The 14,229-nt window shown below is 44.3% G+C and overlaps 1 long non-coding RNA gene across 4 annotated transcripts; it reads left to right on the forward strand.

Moving 5' to 3' along the window:
- Positions 1-9,889: 9,889 nt before the first annotated feature.
- On the forward strand, positions 9,890-13,744 carry LOC127348706 (uncharacterized). 4 transcript variants are annotated; one of them, XR_011742944.1, is made up of 9 exons: positions 9,893-11,028; positions 11,106-11,196; positions 11,294-11,533; positions 11,644-11,743; positions 11,900-11,977; positions 12,056-12,242; positions 12,677-12,836; positions 12,970-13,047; positions 13,533-13,744. It is a non-coding gene; the product is annotated as an uncharacterized lncRNA (long non-coding RNA). The 4 variants fall into 4 exon arrangements; XR_011742945.1 differs by having other exon boundaries at positions 9,890-11,028; positions 11,294-11,710; XR_011742942.1 differs by having other exon boundaries at positions 9,892-11,028; positions 11,294-11,743.
- The last annotated feature ends 485 nt before the right edge of the window (positions 13,745-14,229 follow it).

A 14,229-nucleotide genomic window follows, 5' to 3' on the forward strand; every position in this document is an offset into this window, starting at 1 on the left:
AACTAAAGATAACAAGAGCATTAACGCCCACAAAACCATTGTGTTCTACTCGTGCAACCATCTATGCATAGACACGGCTCTGATACCACTGTAGGGATTCGTTGCATAGAAAACAAAAAATTTCCTACCGCGAACACGCAATCCAAGCCAAGATGCAATCTAGAAGACGGTAGCAACGAGGGGATTATCGAGTCTCACCCTTGAAGAGATTCCAAAGCCTACAAGATGAGGCTCTTGTTGCTGCGGTAGACGTTCACTTGCCGCTTGCAAAAGTGCGTAGAAGATCTTGATCACGGCGCCACGAACGGGCAGCACCTCCGTACTCGGTCACACGTTCGGTTGTTGATGAAGACGACGTCCACCTCCCCGTTCCAGCGGGCAGCGGAAGTACTAGATCCTCTTGAATCCGGCAGCACGACGGCGTGGTGTCGGTGGTGGTGGAGAAATCCGGCGGAGCTTCGCTAAGCATGCGGGATGTGGTGGAGGAGAGAGGGCCGCTAGGGTTTGGGAGAAGGGGGCGCCGGCCACTAAGGGGTGCGGCCACCTTGTGGTCTTGAGGTGGCCTGCCCCCTCCCCTTGGCCCCTCATTATATAGGTGGAAGCCCCAAGTGTTGGACTACAAGTCTTCGAATAAGACCCGAACCAAAAACCTTCCATGTGATAGGGAAACCTACCCAAGGTGGGAATCCCACTTGGGGTGGGATTCCCCCCTTCCATGTGGGGGGGTGGCCGGCCCCCTTGGTGGAGACCAAGGTGGACTCCACCCTCCTAGGGTTGGCCGGCCATGGGAGGTGGAGTCCCTCCGGGACTCCGCCTTCCTTAGTGGTTTCGGGACTCCGCCTTCCTTAGTGGTTTCTTCCGGACTTTTCTAGAACCTTCCATAGAACCTTCCGGATCATTTTAAATCTTATAAAATGACTTCCTATATATGAATCTTATTCTCCAGACCATTCCGGGACTCCGCGTGATGTCCGGGATCTCATCTGGGACTCCGAACAAATATTCGAACTCCATTCCATATTCAAGTTCTACCATTTCAACATCCAACTTTAAGTGTGTCACCCTACGGTTCGCGAACTATGCGGACATGGTTGAGTACTCACTCCGACCAATAACCAATAGCGGGATCTGGAGATCCATAATGGCTCCCACATATTCAACGATGACTTTAGTGATCGAATGAACCATTCACATACGATACCAATTCCCTTTGTCAAGCGATATTTTACTTGTCCGAGGTTTGATCATCGGTATCACTCTATACCTTGTTCAACCTCGTCTCCTGACAAGTACTCTTTACTCGTACCGTGGTATGTGGTCTCTTATGAACTTATTCATATGCTTGCAAGACATTAGACGACATTCCACCGAGAGGGCCCAGAGTATATCTATCCGTCATCGGGATGGACAAATCCCACTGTTGATCCATATGCCTCAACTCATACTTTCCGGATACTTAATCCCACCTTTATAACCACCCATTTACGCAGTGGCGTTTGATGTAATCAAAGTACCTTTCCGGTATAAGTGATTTATATGATCTCATGGTCATAAGGACTAGGTAACTATGTATTGAAAGCTTATAGCAAATAACTTAATGACGTGATCTTATGCTACGCTTAATTGGGTGTGTCCATTACATCATTCATATAATGACATAACCTTGTTATTAATAACATCCAATGTTCATGATCACGAAACCATGATCATCTATTAATCAACAAGCTAGTTATACAAGAGGCTTACTAGGGACTCTTTGTTGTTCACATAACACACATGTATCAATGTTTCGGTTAATACAATTATAGCATGGTATGTAAACTTTATCATAAACACAAAGATATATTATAATAACCATTTTATTATTGCCTCTTGGGCATATCTCCAACAACGACTTGGCCAGAGCCTCTACTAATAACGGAGAGCATGCAAGATCATAAACAACACATAGATGATAGATTGATAATCAACATAACATAGTATTCAATATTCATCGGATCCCAACAAACGCAACATGTAGAATTACAAATAGATGATCTTGATCATGTTAGGCAGCTCACAAGATCCGACAATGATAGCACAATGAGGAGAAGATGACCATCTAGCTACTGCTATGGACCCATAGTCCAGGGGTGAACTACTCACACATCACTCCGGAGGCGACCATGGCGGTGAAGAGTCCTCCGGGAGATGATTCCCCTCTCCGGCAGGGTGCCGGAGGCGATCTCCTGAATCCCCCGAGATGGGATTGGCGGCGGCGACGTCTCTGGAAGGTTTTCCGTATCGTGGCTCTCGGTACTGGGGTATTCGCGACGAAGACTTTAAGTAGGCGGAAGGGCGGAGTCGGAGGGCTGACGAGGGGGCCACACGCTAGGGCCGCGCGGGCCCCCCTTGGGCCGCGCCGCCCTAGTGTGGCGGCGCCTCGTCGCCCCACTTCGTTTCCATTTCGGTGTTCTGGAAGCTTCGTGGAAAAATAAGCCCCTGGGCGTTTATTTCGTCCAATTCCAAGAATATTTCCTTACTAGGATTTCTGAAACCAAAAACAGCAGAAAACAGCAACTGGCTCTTCGGCATCTTGTTAATAGGTTAGTGCCGGAAAATGCATAAATATGACATAAAGTATGTATAAAACATGTAGGTATTGTCATAAAACAAGCATGGAACATAAGAAATTATCGATACGTTGGAGACGTATCAGCATCCCCAAGCTTAGTTCCTACTCGTCCCGAGTAGGTAAACTATAACAAAGATAATTTCTGAAGTGACATGCCATCATAATCTTGATCAATACTATTGTAAGCACATGTAATGAATGTAGCGATCCAAAGCAATGGTAAAGACAATGGTTAAACAATTGAATCATATAGCAAAGACTTTTCATGAATAGTACTTTCAAGACAAGCATCAATAAGTCTTGCATAAGAGTTAACTCATAAAGCAGTAGATTCAAAGTAAAGGCATTGAAGCAACACAAAGGAAGATTAAGTTTCAGCGGTTGCTTTCAACTTGTAACATGTATATCTCATGGATAATTGTCAATGCAAAGTAATATAATGAATGCAAATATGCAAGCATGTAAGAATCAATGCACAGTTAACACAAGTGTTTGCTTCTAAGATGGAAAGAAATAGGTAAACTGACTCAACATAAAAGTAGAAGAAAGGCCCTTCGCAGAGGGAAGCATTGATTGCTATGTTTGTGCTAGAACTTTTATTTTGAAAACATAAAGAGAGCATAAAAGTAAAATTTTGAGAGGTGTTTGTTGTTGTCAACGAATGGTAGTGGGCACTCTAACCCCCTTGCCAGACAGACTTTCGAAGAGCGGCTCCCATGAAATATTTTTATTTTTGGGTGGCACTCCTTCCAACCTTGCTTTCACAAACCATGGCTAACCGAATCCTCGGTTGCCTGCCAACAATCTCATACCATGAAGGAGTGCCTTTTTATTTTAATTTTGTTTAGATGACACTCCTCCCCACCTTTGCTTTCTCAAGCCATGGCTAACCGAATCCTCGGGTGCCGTCCAACAATCACATACCATGGAGGAGTGTCTACTTTTTTGTAAAATTATGAAGGTTAATTAATTGGGGCTGGGAACCCCATTGCCAGCTCTTTTTGCAAAATTATTGGATAAGCGGATGAAGCCACTAGTCCATTGGTGAAAGTTGCCCAACAAGATTGAAAGATAAACACCACATACTTTCTCATGAGCTATAAAACATTGACACAAATAAGGGATGGTAAATTTTGAAGTGTTTAAAGATAGCACTCAAGCAATTTACTTTGGAATGGTAGAGAAATACCATGTAGTAGGTAGGTATGGTGGACACAAATGACATAGTTTTTGGCTCAAGGATTTGGATGCACGAGAAGTAATCCCTCTCAATACAAGGCTTAGGCTAGCAAGGTTATTTGAAGCAAACACAAGTATGAACCGGTATAGCAAAACTCACATAAAAACATATTGCAAGCATTATAAGACTCTACATTGTCTTCCTTGTTGTTCAAACCCTTACTAGAAAATATCTAGACCTTAGAGAGACCAATCATGCAAACCAAATTTTAGCAAGCTATATGTATTTCTTCACTAATAGGTGCAAAGTATATGATGCAAGAGCTTAAACATGATCCTTATGAGCACAACAATTGCCAAGTATCAAATTATTCAAGACATTCTACCAATTACCACATGTTGCATTTCCCGTTTCCAACCATATAACAATTAACGAAGCAGTTTCAACCTTCACCATGAACATTATGAGTAAAGCTAAGGACATATTTGTCCATATGCAACAGCGGAGCGTGTCTCTCTCTCCCACACAATGAATGCTAGGATCCAACTTTATTCAAACAAAACAAAACAAAAACATACAGACGCTCCAAGTAAAGCACATAAGATGTGATGGAATAAAAATATAGTTTCACTAGAGGAACCTGATAATGTTGTCGATGAAGAAGGGGATGCCTTGGGCATCCCCAAGCTTAGATGCTTGAGTCTTCTTGAAATATGCAGGGATGAACCACCGGGGGCATCCCCAAGCTTAGAGCTTTCACTCTCCTTGATCATATTGTATCATCCTCCTCTCTTGATCCTTGAAAACTTCCTCCACACCAGACTCAAAACAACTCATTAGAGGGTTAGTGCATAATCAAAATTCACATGTTCAGAGGTGAAATAATCATTCTTAACACTTCTGGACATTGCACAAAGCTACTGGAAGTTAATGGAATAAAGAAATCCATCAAACATAGCAAAACAGGCAATGCGAAATAAAACAACAACTGTCTCTTCGGCATCTTGTTAATAGGTTAGTACCGGAAAATGCATAAATATGACATAAAGTATGTATAAAACATGTAGGTATTGTCATAAAACAAGCATGGAACATAAGAAATTATCGATACGTTGGAGACGTATCAACCTCCTCCTCCTCGCAGCCTTCGGTACTAGCGTCTATAAACGGATAAGAGGTAACAATCACCAAAAAATTCTTAAGGAGGCTATATATTTAGCCATAATGGCTCACTCAAGATGATCTAGCATCATCACAAACGTCACTCCACTGAACACTAGGGTTTTTTACTTAATTAGGGGTAGGAAAATAATTTCCTCGCATTAACACTACTAAGATTTAATATCCTCAAATAAGCAATTATGAGGCCATGTCACTAAGGTAATCACCTCACATCACATTACTTGGGAATATGATTTAAATGAGATGCTACTTCTCATATATTTGAAATTCTAAATTTGAAGTAATTTTAAATGAGCTAGAAATGGCTACATAGCCATTATCTGAATCTAGCACATGATCATATGAAACACTAGGTTATATTTTTTCATAATCAATTAGAGGGTTTAAAATGTGAATTATGAGAATTAGAATCACCTCAAAATTCATTATGGTTGATTTTATAAAATTGTTTGAATTTGGAAAAGTTACTGCCTTGTCATGTTTGTTGCAAGTGTTCTACAATGAACTAGGGTTTGAGACCAGTGGGGTTGGGTTGATCCTTTCATCTACTTCCACACAAAATTGGTTTCACTCAAACTGGATTTGTGGATTTTGTTTTATTCAAATTCTAGCAAAGTACCAGTATTGGATTTGAACTGAAAGAATTAAATCGAAATCAAACTGTGGGCTTCGGCGGGAAACGCTAACGGGCTGAAAAGAAAAAAAGAAGCAGGCCGGCCCAGCTGCGTGTCTCGCACGAGCGGGCAGCCTGACAGTTGGTCCCACTGTCAGCGACTCTTCTAACCCGAAAAGGTATGATTCAAATAGAGCCGCATGATTAGAACGTGATCGAACGACTGAGGGTCATCGTCGTCTCCGACGAGAGGCAACCCTACTGGCGGCGAGCGTAGGGGGTCGGCGACTCACCAGAGGTCCGGCGATCGTCGGCGAGGTGATGCAGCGAGGTTGTCGATGACGGCGGAGCTCCTGGTACCGGCGGCGTCTCCTGGGGTGGCTCGTAGCTTCGTCTTCGTCTGCGGCGGCTCCGAGGCACTCCGGCTTCGAATTGGGGCACGGTGTGTCAAATTGGGACTGGGGAATGCTCGAGGAGGGTCAGGGAGAAGAGACGAGGCGAGTGGTGTGAGGTTTGAACGCGGGGGAGCGCTCTATTTATAGCGGCGACGAGGTCCCGAGGTGCACGGGCATGTCGACCATGACGATGGCGGTACAGTGGATCCAAGGCATGGGCGAGGATGCTGCTCTCTTCTCTACGTAACGGCGATCACGACACGCTTGATCACACAGAAAAAGATGGACGGTGGCGTCGGCGTCATGCTCGTGTACTGGCAGTACCGTGGCGGACGACGTCGACGAGGACGACGACGACAGGGCAGGGGAGAGGGAGTGGTCGTGTCTGGCGTGTTGCTGGCGTCGTGGCGATGCTAATGGCGGAGAGAGGGGTCAAGGGGAGGACGAGGTAGGCGGGGCGACGTCGCGCACTGGCGTGTCTAGTGGCATGTCCACGCACGCTCTGGCGCGTCGTGGCTGTCACGGGCACGTCCTTTCCCGGGCATTGCACGCTTCTCCTTGACCAGGGGATTGCATCAGCAGGTGCAGGAGAGTGAGGGCGAGCTCAAGGACATGGTGAGGTGGGATGGAAGTGAGAGGAGAGAAGGGTGGGCATGGTGATGGCATGATCACCTCGGCATGGTCATGTACTGGCCATGATCATGCATGATCATTGTCTCTGAGGCTTGGCTTTGTTCAATGGGTGCAAGAGGGTGCTGAGGAAGGTCAGAGAGGTCAGGGTTTGGGCTTAAAATCTCTGGATATTAGAGTGTATGGAGTTGGTAGATTAGTGCACACAAGGTGCTCGACACAATGGCTGCATGAAGTTTAAATTTGAATTTTGGCAAACTTTTTCATGGATGTGATTCAAATAATGTTTGGCACTTAGTGGTGATGTTGGTTTGCAAAATGGAGTTGATTTTGGGAAAATCAAATTTGGTATGATCTTAATTCTGTTTCAATGTTGCAACTTTGAATGGTTCAAATAAGAATTTGAAAATGAATCAGCAAGGTTGTTCCACACCATTGTTATCACCTTGATGAGTTCTTGGCTGAGGAGCAAAGAGTTGAGAAAGTTTAGTTTAGAAATTGTTAACCACAGGGGCCCAAAGTAGGTAACATGTTAAAAATGGCAGATTTGACCATTATCACATGTGACTTGGTTTTGATTTTTCTTTTCTTTTGATTTGTTTTGTATTTATTTGATTCAAATGTTATTATTTTTAGTTTAGTAAAGTTTCCAAACCATTTACACAAAGTAAAATGGCCTAGGTTAAGATTTTTCAAAAGTGGCCATAGGCTCATATGTGATGCCATTTTCATTTTCTCTTCTTTTTCTTTGCTTCTCTTTGATCCTAATGATTATGATTTAGGGTTTAGAAACATTGTTAAACACTCAAGCAAACAATCATGACAAACATCAAACTGTACATGCATGATCACTATGCACACTATGCAATCCAATTTAAGTTTTTGTTGGCTCCAAAATTTGGGAAAAGGGAATTGATCTTCTTTATTGATTTGAAAAGTTGGGATGTTACACCGGGTGCGGGATATGCGGCTCAGTACTCCGCCCGGATGGCACGAGCGTAGAAGCTGGTTGGCGCCGGACGGACCTGACGTGACGTCCAGTTTGATCGGGCTGGTGACCGAGCGCGCCAGCGTGGCGGCCGGTCAGACCGGGCCTGGTGCCGGCCTGTACTTCGTCTCCTTCCCTCGCGCATGCCTCTCTCTCCTCCCTCGCGCTTCCATGGGATGTCTTCATGACCAGCTTCATGTCGAGCTCCATGTCTAGTTGCTCCTCTTCTCCTCGTGCGATGCTTGCTCCCTCTTCATACCTGATCATACACAAGTAATAGGTCTTAGGCAGTATAAAGTTCTCATCGATCAAAGTATCACTTAGGAACAAGTTCACCTGTTGTTTGAGTAGCTTCGCACGAGCCCTTGTCATAGGTCCAATCCTGACTTCATTGGACTTGAGCTTCACAGCAGCATCATCTTCATATTGCAATGACGAAGGTAGTAGTGCAGTAGGGATCTTCCATTATCTCAGAATAAACTCAATTTTTTGGGAAAATAAATAGGAGGTTTCAATCTATGATTCCACCATGCCAAAAGTGGTTCTTCCTTGAATTCATCGAGCTACTTGTCACTCTTGGGTTTGTGGGAAGCCCTAGGAGTGGTCTCCTCTATTCCAGTCCACCTCCACCATACCGAGAAATATATACCTCTCATCCAGAGTGATGCTAAATTATGGATAACATGAGGTAAAAAATATAACACCAAGATCCCCTTCGTTCAACATAGCTTCGGTCATCTTGGAGAAAAACTAGACATGTGAAGTGGAGACAGAGAAGGCCCAAAACTTGTTTATTCTGAAGTAAGAATCTAAAACAAGCCATACATGACCAAACAAAGAAGATAAACAAATAAATATGAATCTGACATCCCCTACTCCTTGCTGTTGTAGCAGCCAAAGGTGAAAGGGGGAGAGTTGACGAACGGTTTGGAGGAAGGAAGAGAGAAAGTGATATTTTATACCTTTGGCTCACCGCAAAAAATCCCTTTAAAGGAAACCATAAGAAATTATTACTCCCTTAGTTAGGGATTATAAGGCCCTAGGGCTAATTCCTCGAGGTTAATTACTTCTCACTTAATTACTGAATGCGCCAATAGTTAGGAGACGAAACCATGTGCATGGGAGGAGAGAGAGAGAAAAGATGGGCTTGTTTTTTCTTATGGCTAACATATGGAATATATTGATCAAGTAAAACCACAACAAAACACACATCTAGACCTAGGACAATGGTGCTCACAATTACATAAAAATACCATGATAAAACTTAGAAATGCATTTAAGTCCTATAGAAAACCTTCTGCATTTTTCACCGTCTGTTTTTGGTCAACGTTGCATCAACGAGGAGAGAACGAAGGTTGACAAAGCAGTACTTGAGTCGTCACAAACCTATAGAGGGACATTCCCCGTAAAAGTCACCATAGTATCCACATGCTAGCGTACTATGAGATTTGGGGGAGATGCCGAATCATCAAGGACACACCCCGGTATGTGCTAAGGTCAGGATAGATTTGCTGGTAGGAGCTAAGGCTTAGCCCGCATATGCCCGTGGACGGGAACAACCTGCACATAGTGCACAAAAGACGAAAAAGCTACCGACAAGGTCAACATGCCGATGGGTAGACCAACACCACACAAAGAGCACAAGCCCGACGTCAGAGGTCCACCGGATCGTCCCGTCATCAATGAAACCACATGCATTGGGGGAGAGAGAAAACCACATTAATTAATCTAGGAAATTAAGGACAATAAATGAGAAGAGATCTATACAACCGCCAACTATAATGAGGCGAATCTTGCAATCCCTAGGAGCATATAAAATGGGGTGATGTCAGCCTCAGATTTTTTTCTTAGTTGGAAGATGAAAAATGAAGATAGATAACGAAAAATAATAATGATACCTTTATTTATTCTAAGGGACGATCTCTAAAAATAAGAGAATGTTATTTTATCCATTTACCATATATCTTCTCTCAACAATTTTTCTTTTCATTGGAACTTAATAACTACTATACTAAAGATGAACAACTTCGATTTTTCTCAGATTTTTGACTTTTTTTGTGGATCAACATAGTACTGACACGTGTCCTATTTAGTGGTTTTGTTCCTGCTGCCTTTTTACTATGTACGATTTCGGTGATGCATACCGATTTTCTCTACTAACATTGGTCATTTGCTTTCTTTTGGTGGACCGTTTAGGTGATTTAATGGGGTGGCCATGGCTGGTGTATGATTGAGGACGGTGGTTACCCATGTGAAAAAAGCACTGGATAGTTCCACGATGCCACGGTTTAACTCACAGCATCACACGTAGCCTCCCACCGCTCAGCCTAAGCAGTTTCTTATCCCTTCACGGACTCTCTCCTCCACTCATTTTTTCTCCTCTCTCTAAATCAGCACAGGATACGGGAGGGCAGCAGGGCGGAGGGGCGTCGCGGGAGGCTCCGTCAGGACGCCTCCGACGATCGTGAGGAGGCACGTCGCGCCGCGGGAGGATCCACGACGCCGCCACCGACAAGCGCGACGAGGCGCTTCGCGTCGCGGGAGGTTCCGTCACGCCGCCGCCGAGCACGAGGAGACGTGTCGCGTCTCATGAGGCTCTGGCACGCCGCCGACGACGAGCACGAGGAGGCGTGCCGCGTCTCGGGAGGTTCCGCCACGCCGGCAACGATCAGAAGGAGGCGCGCCGCGTCTTGGGAGGCCCCGCCGCCGGCGACGAGCACGAGGAGGCGCGCCGCGTCTCGAGAGGCTCCGCCATGCTGTCGGCAACGATGACGCGAGTCGCCGGCGGCTCCTCCACCAAACGTCTCTGACGAGCGCAACGAGGCGCGTTGCGGGAACCCTCCACCAGGACGCCTCCGACGAGGACGACAAGGCGCGTCGTGGGAAGCTTCCCTCGCTGGACACAGCCTGCACCACCGCACCGCGCCTCCGCCTCTCCCGTTTCCCCGTTGCCATGGTGCTCGGCCGCGCCCGTACTCGCTCGCCCGAAAATCCTAGCCCCGCCTTGGGCTTGGTCGCCGGCGCTGCTCAGACGCTGCCGCACCTCCGGCTGATCCTCCTCGTGGAGGAGGTATTCCTTTACTTTGCCTGGACCTCATGGAGCCCGAGCTCCTTCTCCACTACATCGACGCCGGCATCCACCTCCTGGAACCTCGCTTCGGCCATGTCGTCCCTTCCCATCGGTGGGTGGTTGGTGGTTCACCGTCGGGGAAGCTGACGAGGTATCCTCCACTCTGGCTTCCGGCTCAGTCGTCGCGGCAGCAGGCGCCGATCTGGCCACCCCACGACATCGGAAGGGAGTTGGGGTCGTGGAGCCATCACCGGCATGGAGAGGCGGGACAGTGAGCAGGGAGCGGCGAGGAGGTGACGCCCATGTCAACCACAGGTGCGGAGGCCACCAGCGGCAGCGAGCAGCGTCGGTCCACAGTTACGTGCCCTACAGCGTCTGGGTAGCCTCTCTCTGTTCTTCCTCTCCCGCCTCACTTGCCCTCTTTCTCTGTCAGTGAGCAGAGGGGCAGCGCACTATTGCATCTAGACCTCCGTCTTCACGTTTGTTTGTCCATCGGGTGAGGAACTTCTAAAACATGAAAAATGGTATTGCTTTGTTTGTCCATCGGGTGAAGAACAAAGTTCGGTTCCATATTTTTGTTCGCTCTTTTGTTTATTGACTTCTAGCTCTGTACGTATGCAGAAATTGCAAGGTGTACTATTCTGTGATGTTCCAGGATTCAAATCGTGGAAAAGGAGCCTGCCACTAAATTGTTCTGTCCATGAGTATGCCATCCTCAAGATGTCTATGCAGGCAAGAACTTCATGCTTTCTTGCTCTGGTTGGTGGGTCAGATGAGCTTGCAATATCTCTGAGTTGTGCACAAGAAGACCTTTTGTGTAGGTTTATTCTTGACGGACATGCCCGACGAGGATATTTCGAGGTGATGAAGTATTCAGCATTCGACTCATCCTTTCTTTCTTTGACATATGGGTGCACAATATTGATCTCCTTTTCTGTTTTACTCACCCGAGCGGCAACGCGAAGCTGCAGTTGCTGAAAATAGCGGTGCTAGCATGAGGATCACATGTTCGTCTGTCTCTTATTTCTATCTCTTTTGGTATATCTTTCTCAGTCCTGATACCTTTTGATGGTTAGTGTTTCCTTGGTTTGTGCTTACATATTTCTATGGTGAATAATTACTATAGTTTCTTTTTATTCACTTGGCACGATGTAGATGTACATAGCAGTTGAAGGGCATTGCTATTGCAGGTAAAATTCGGCTAATCGTTTATTTTCTTCTTTCCAGATACAGTTTTTCATGTTTGAGTTGATCATTCAGTAAGATCAAGCAACATAATGCTACAACTACTTCTTACAGTTCCAGGTTGTAATCACATCCTTTGAGTTGTTGTTGTGTTAAGCTTCTGGTTCATCTTTTTGTACAATCTGTTTCGTTCTGCAGTTAGACAAGATAAATATGAATATCAAAAGGGTTGTTGGATATCGGCAATGGTGCAATAAATTTTGGAATGCCATTCGATTTGCAATGGGCAGGCTTGGTGATCATTACAGTCCACTAGCAATTATCGTTGTGTCTCCAGTGCCTCCAATCTGCAAATAGATACTCTCAGTATTTAATAAGGCTATTGGTAAGACTCTGCCCTCATTACAAGCATGCAAGTTCTTTGATGGAACATCTGCTATATACTCATGGTAGAGCTCTCTTTTTTTTTGTCATGAATAAAATGACAACACACTGATTTATTTACTGTAGTGGTCAGGTGCACGGTTGAAATGTTATTCAATGTGTGTTTATTATGAAAATATATACAAGCGCCTTTTTAATGCACCTAATGCATGGTGATCTGGAAAGTTCATTTTGGTTGTTCTGGATCGGACTACCATTTTTTCATCACCACTCAATGCTTGGATGGGTCGGTAATAGGTTTAGATTTGTAATGATTTCAGCATAATACGATGTCAGATTCCCGTTTGTTCATTGTTTCAGTTTTTAAACTTGAATTTTAATATTCCTACATATATTAGCTTGCTTTGCCGAGCCTTGAAATTTACTTCCTTGCAGCAATTATTTGAACTGGTTTAAGGCGTGATCAGAAGTCCTCCAGCTTATGGATTCCTGAAACTCCGGCGTGGAGCAGTGCCAAAAAGTCTAGCTTCACGGAGCCAGATTCGAGAAAGCCTGCCCAATTTGATGTACAAATATACATTTATAGGTGGATCTGGTAAGTTCCTTTGGAATATGATATTTTTTTACTGTCTAGAATAGCAAAACACCTGATGCACTCGGGAATATATTTAGATTGAAACCTATATGTTTACCTAATATTACTGACTCCAAAAATATGCCCCTTTCAGATTAAAGGGGCATTGGCACCATTGGCATCTTGATGGCAGAGCAATGATGCGCATCCACTGGTTATAGAGAGATATGAGGTTGTGACTTCCTTGCTCTAGCATTACATTTTTTTAGTTGCCTTACGATGTACTACTTGATTCTGGAAATCAAAGCTTAATATGGTTATTACTATATATCACTGTTGTGAACAGTGATATATGTTTGCCTTATAATGTAAACTTGTATACACATGTTTCTTATGTTTATGATTATCAATGGGAATGTGTGTGTGTATCAGGCCAATTTCATTTTAGACGAGAGAAAAAAATTGTATTAGCAAGGAATGGAAAAAATATTTGATTATACATCTGGGTTGGGTTCCATGTTCATTTGTTTCGAGCTATTTCATTGTCTACCATTGCTCTGGACAGCTGACATGGCATTGACTGCATCAATTATCTCACTTCAGCACACCACATTTTCATGTGGTTTCTCTCAAGATCTAGATTTTACACATGAATTTGATTGTAAGTTGTTCAGTTGTTCATATTCATATAATATGTTTACCTTCTTCTTTTGCTAGGTCAATTATATCAGTGCAAATATCAAGAAGGTGCATCAAAAGTATGGAACTGTGTGCGCTGCCGACTTCACTCACCACTATAAAGTTTTAGCCCTAATAAGACCAGTTCATATTAACACTATGTGTACCTGTCTCACCTATCTATCTTGTTTCGTAAGATCAGGTTTTTGAACACATGTATCTATTTGGTAGATCACCGGTGGTTCTTTCCATATAGCTTCAGCACTGGCGCGGCGTGCCGCCGCGCCCTTCTTTTGCTAGTTAATGTGATAGCCAAACGGAAGAGTCCTTCCCTAGAATAGAATTATAGGGGTACTAGTACTAGCTGAACCAGAGGTTGAATTGAACTGGGGTGTTCAATTTGTTGTTTGAATTAGAGCAGCTTGTAAACCAAAACATGAAACACCGAAGACAGCTGCTGGGATGCATTCAGAACAAGTACAATAAGGCTTGGTTAGCAGGACATATGGATTTGAATATTATATTTGTGCTTAGTTGGAGGTGAGAGAATGCAAGTGAGTTCTTATGTAAATACCAGCTCTAGCACGTACTCTTATAAATTTTATGAGAGTGAAAGGTGAGTCATGTATTGATAAATTAATACATTTCTGTAGTTAACTATTGTACATGATAGCTGTAAGTTGGCTATAGATAACATAACATCTCACTTATATCCAACAGTCAACTATACTATTGA

Source organism: Lolium perenne, chromosome 4 (assembly GCF_019359855.2).
Source record: "Lolium perenne isolate Kyuss_39 chromosome 4, Kyuss_2.0, whole genome shotgun sequence".
In the NCBI taxonomy this organism is placed as follows: Eukaryota; Viridiplantae; Streptophyta; class Magnoliopsida; order Poales; family Poaceae; genus Lolium; species Lolium perenne.